Here is a 5,233-nt window from a genome sequence, read left to right as displayed (position 1 = left end):
GGGCAAAATAAAATCCCAAGACTATAAAAGACACTCTGGTGTCAAAAAGGTCTCAGTTATAGGTCATATTTGTCCTATAGGAAAATGACGCAACACACGCAGCTAAAAGCACCCAAGTATAGATAACAACAGAACATTTAAATATTCTGATGTGGCCTCCTATGAACTCTGAATTCTATAGAACATATATGAAATTACTTGAAACATACAGTGTGGAGAAAGCAGCAGTTTGTTCAGGTAGGCCAAACTATCTACTGACAGGTATAGACGTCTCATTGAGAGCTACGGGAATCACATATTTGAATAAACAATGATGAACACCAATCACTTTTACTAGATTCATGTGACTGTAGGGTGGCATTCGTAGAAGGCATGTCTGCATTGGAAGAGATAGTTGAACTGGCACCCGTGGCTATGTACTGTCTAACATTCTGAGCAACCATAGATGTGACCAATGTCTGCTTGATGGGGCATCAATATGCGTACAGCAGCAGATTATAGCTGAAGTCTCAATAGACCGCCCACTGGCTGTGGCATTAGCTTTAATTCACAGAAATGGGTGCAACAAAAGTCACAGCTGCTACTGCATTAGTAGGCACTTTTGAATCAGGCACTGTTCATTTTTTTTACAATCATTTTTTTCTTTAATTATGCCATGACCTCCAATTCTCCTGTTTACATAATTATTGCATGGATGGATGTATATTAGTCTAGCTTCCTATTCCATACCATACAACTCAATTTTAAAAATAATTTATTCATCTTAATGAGTTTCTTAACTATTCCCATGATTTCAGCAGACGTGCTTAGTTTCATTCTCTATTTAAAGTAACCATGACTAACTGACACACTGCACTGTTACATATTCAATCACAGTTGTGTAATAAGCATTTACAGTTGAAAGTGAGTAAATACTTAGAAAAAGTTACACATTACTTAAATAAATATTTTTTGTTGCATTATGAAATGGAATTGTATCAGGACAAATAATTAATAGGTATGTTAATATATACACTATGTTAAAAAAAATATATTTATTAAAGTTTCCATTATAAATGATCTAACTCAGGGGTAGCCAACTCCAGTCCTCGAGAGCTACCAACAGTTAATGTTTTCCAGATCTCCTCACAGAATCACAAGTTTAGTAATTATCTCCACCTGTGGATCTTTTGTAATTTGGCAGTGAGTAAAGAGTGCACCTGCGCCCCAGCTAGGTGGTCTGGAAACCGTGAACTGTTGGTAGCTCTCGAGGACTGGAGTTGGCTACCCCTGATCTAACTATATGAAACTAATTCTCGAATGGCTTTGACAAAACAATAGAAAAATTAAAAGTAAAACCCAACATAATAAAAGTCAATCCATATTCAAGCAAATAGACAAAAAAGTAAACGGCGCTAATGGACTATAACACAAGTATCCAAAAATAGAAATGTTTTATTAAACAAGATAATTTAAATCACAATGCCACCGGCCGGTGAGACAATTTCATAAGCTTTTGTGCACAGAAATTTTTCTAAATCACATAATAACATATATTTAAAAATCTAATTCCTAACTTGTAACATAAAAGACCAAGTACATTGGCTGATCAGCCTACAATATACACCCAATTGGGCTTTGGCAATACCAGAGGCTTGATACTTGTTAGTATAGCTGTAAATAATCTACTCAAATAACGCTATTTTGAACTGCCCCTGTACTTGGGGATAAGTCACCCAGAGTCACTCCAATGCGGCGCAAGTTTGATATTTGTTAGTATAGCTGTGAGTAGTCTATTCAAATGTCGCTGTTTTTAGACTGCCCCTGTATTTGGGGATAAATCATTCAGAGTCACACCAATGCACAGGGTTAGTACTGTTAGGCTTAAAAGCAGATTAGTCAGTCATACCAAAGCTTGGTTCTTTAGAGGTGCAATTGCTCATTCATTCAGACACTGCTGTAAACAAAAGACTTTGCACAAATACTTAGGCTTCCATTTGGGTGTAGCGGCTTTGCCTTATTGTAAAGCACTTGTAGGTGAGATTTTGCTTGCCTGGAGCGGGTCCCCGGCTGCTGGTCCTCCCAATAGCACAGCCTTTTCTAGGACTTCCTGCTCTGGCGTGTATCTCCCAGGCTCTAGTGGTGGCGACGGCAGTTAGTGATGACACGTTTCTCCGCCTCTCTCCTCGTCAGCGGCTTCATCAGATAGTTTACTAGGCTCAGTCTCCGTCTTTTTATTTGCACAGTTACCGCCCACATGGGCGTGTTGTATCCATAGCCAGCGTCACCGGCTGTCATGTTTAGTTGTGCGCAAACTCTCTGTATGTTTTATACCAAGCCTCGCTTTGACCTCCATTTTCCATTTTACTCATATATGAGCTATCAGCATTCTATATGAAGTCAAGCCTCGGTTTCATAATTTATCAACAAACTTTATTATATTCATGCCTATACTGCACATACTAGGTTTTATTTATACACACAGAGTCCTGATACTTTGTTTCACTTAGTCACCATGCCTCGACCAAAAACCAATACTAATACTAATAATAATAACAATGATAAAATGAATTGGATAAAACAATATATATATATATATATATATATATATATATATATATATATATATATATATATATATATATATATATATATATATGTAATAGAAATAAAATACTAATCAATGAATAAAGAATAAGAGATAATAAATAAATATAGAAATAGATTGGAGTAAAAATAGAAAGGGCAATATTACTAGAAATTCATGTGTATGTCACATTATATAGGAATAGTAAATAAGCTGCTTTTTCACGAGTGTAGCTATGAATCTGTTCTTCTCTATGTCTCCCTTAGAAATATGTATACCCAAGAAATATATATGATGTAACTATATAATAGTAGCTCCCATGTTTGTAGCTTGATGTCACTTATCTATTTACTATTTTTAGATCTATAACAACGAGGGAGGTTAATTTTTAGATTTTAATGTACATAGCTAAACAATCGCTACACATATGTATGTGTATATGAGTGTGGAAAATCCATACACATACCATGCTTATAGGTATAAGGAGAATCTACATATAGTGTTTCTTCTAGGAACCAAATGAGGCAGGGCGCTGGAGGGGCGGACCGGGCACGCCGACGTCACTAGAGGGGGCGTGCCCGGGCCGCCGCGTCACTAGAGGGGGCGTGCCCGGGCCGCCGCGACACTACAGGGGGCGTGCCCGGGCCACCGCGTCACTACAGGGGGCGTGCCCGGGCCACCGCGTCACTACAGGGGGCGTGCCCGGGCCACCGCGTCACCACAGGGGGCGTGCCCGGGGAGCCGCATCACCAAAGGAGGCGTGCCCGGGCCGCCGCATCGCACATGGGGGCGTGCCCGGCCATGACTATGTCACTGAGCTGCCGGGACGTAGCCATGGCCGGGCAAGCCCCCTTCAGCGATGCGACGGCCCGGGCACTCCGGCGGGACAGACTGCAGGCTGATTTAGCGGGGCGCTGCTAGAGGGGCAGGGCGCCTTTTTGCCCTTTAAAAATCGGGCACGGCGCAGCGCCCCACTAAAACAGCCTAGCGGGAACACTATACATACAGTATAAACATTCACATAACCATTTTCAGATGTTTATGGGTACCAGCTATCTATTGTTAATAGGTGAATATCTCCAGATTTTTAGGCAGCAAACTGAGGATCACCCACATAAATAACCATATGTATACCTCTATCATCCAAAAATAGGAACAAAGAGGGGAAATGAAGGGGAAAGGAAAGAGGAGAGGAGGGGGGGGGGGGGGGGGAAACGTGTTGAAAGGTGGAGCGTTGGGGGTTTCAGATTTTAGATGTTATTAAGTTCTATAGTATCAATTAGGCCATTCGGCATCATTGTCCCTAACTGGAAGATCCTACATCTCCTACATAACAAGCCAAAACGATCCCCTCCCCTTTTTGTAGGCTTGATATATTCTATAGCTTTTACTCGCACATTCCTTGTACACTGATTCTGGCAAAATGAAATATGTTTGGACAGGGGATGTGTTTTAATACCTGTTATAATATTCCGTTTATGTTCCATAAATCGTATGTGTAGACATCTTGTGGTGTGGCCCACATATTGGAGGCCGCATCCACAGTCTATCAGGTATATCACATAAGAGTGTTTGTAACCAATAAAATCCTTAATTCTATATACATTTTTATTAGAAAAAGAGGTGAATTCTACTCTTTTTTGATTCTCACTGTGTAAGCAGGTATAGCATCTGCTATTACCGCATTTGTGGAACCCCACTGGGAGATTGGTTAACCAGTTCTTATCATTTTTGTTATCCTTATTCCCCTCTTGTTCTTTTCTGCTAAAATGGCTGCGCACTAGTTTATTTTTAAGATTTTCTCCTTTCCTAAATATTACTCTATTGTTATCCCCCAGAGCTTCTTTCAAAAGGTCTTTTCGATAAGGAGTCTTTTTTCTTTCAATTTTGGTAACTTCATTTTTTGCCTTCTGGACTAGGTTCTCTGGATACCCTTGTTCTAAAAAGGCACCCATTAGATTTTGTGATTGTTTGTGAAAAGCTTCCTCTGAGGAGCAATTTCGTTTAACCCGAATCTGCTGGCTCTTGGGTATATTGTTTTTCCAAGCTTTCGCATGGGCACTGTCGTATTTTAAATAGCAGTTCTGGTCGACAGGTTTTACATAAGTTTATGTCTCTATCTTACTGTTTTTTATGGTGAGCGCAATATCCAAGAAGTTTATATTAACAGTGCTATGGGTGTACGTGAATTTTAAACCATAGCTATTTAAATTAAGACTATCGGTGAAGTGTCTAAGTGAGTGCTCGTCCCCTTCCCAAATTATAAACAAATCATGGTACTTATGTAGTATCTGGGCGTCCGATTTAGAAACCGGATCGGATCGCATCGCATGCGACCAAATCGTATGCGATGCGATGGTCAAGATTTTTCCATAGGATTCAATGTTAAAATGGTCTGAGTCCATTTTAACATAGAATTCAATGGGAAAAAGGGGTCCTTTTCCTTTCCCCACTATCCAAGTGGGCATGGAGTTGGATATAAACCTGTGGCGAGCGTAGCGAGTCACCGAGCCCGAAGCGTGGCGAGCGTAGCGAGCCCCGCGAGGGGACACAGAATACTTTTTAAGAAATATGCGTTCGCTCGCCACGCTTCGGGCTCGGTGGCTCGCTGCGCTCGCCACGCTATATAAAATCAACTCTATGCCCACTTGGATAGTGGGGAAATGA

This window comes from Crinia signifera, chromosome 2 (assembly GCF_055691185.1).
Source record: "Crinia signifera chromosome 2, ASM5569118v1, whole genome shotgun sequence".
Classification (NCBI taxonomy): domain Eukaryota; kingdom Metazoa; phylum Chordata; class Amphibia; order Anura; family Myobatrachidae; genus Crinia; species Crinia signifera.
Note: the sequence above shows the minus strand (reverse complement) of the source record.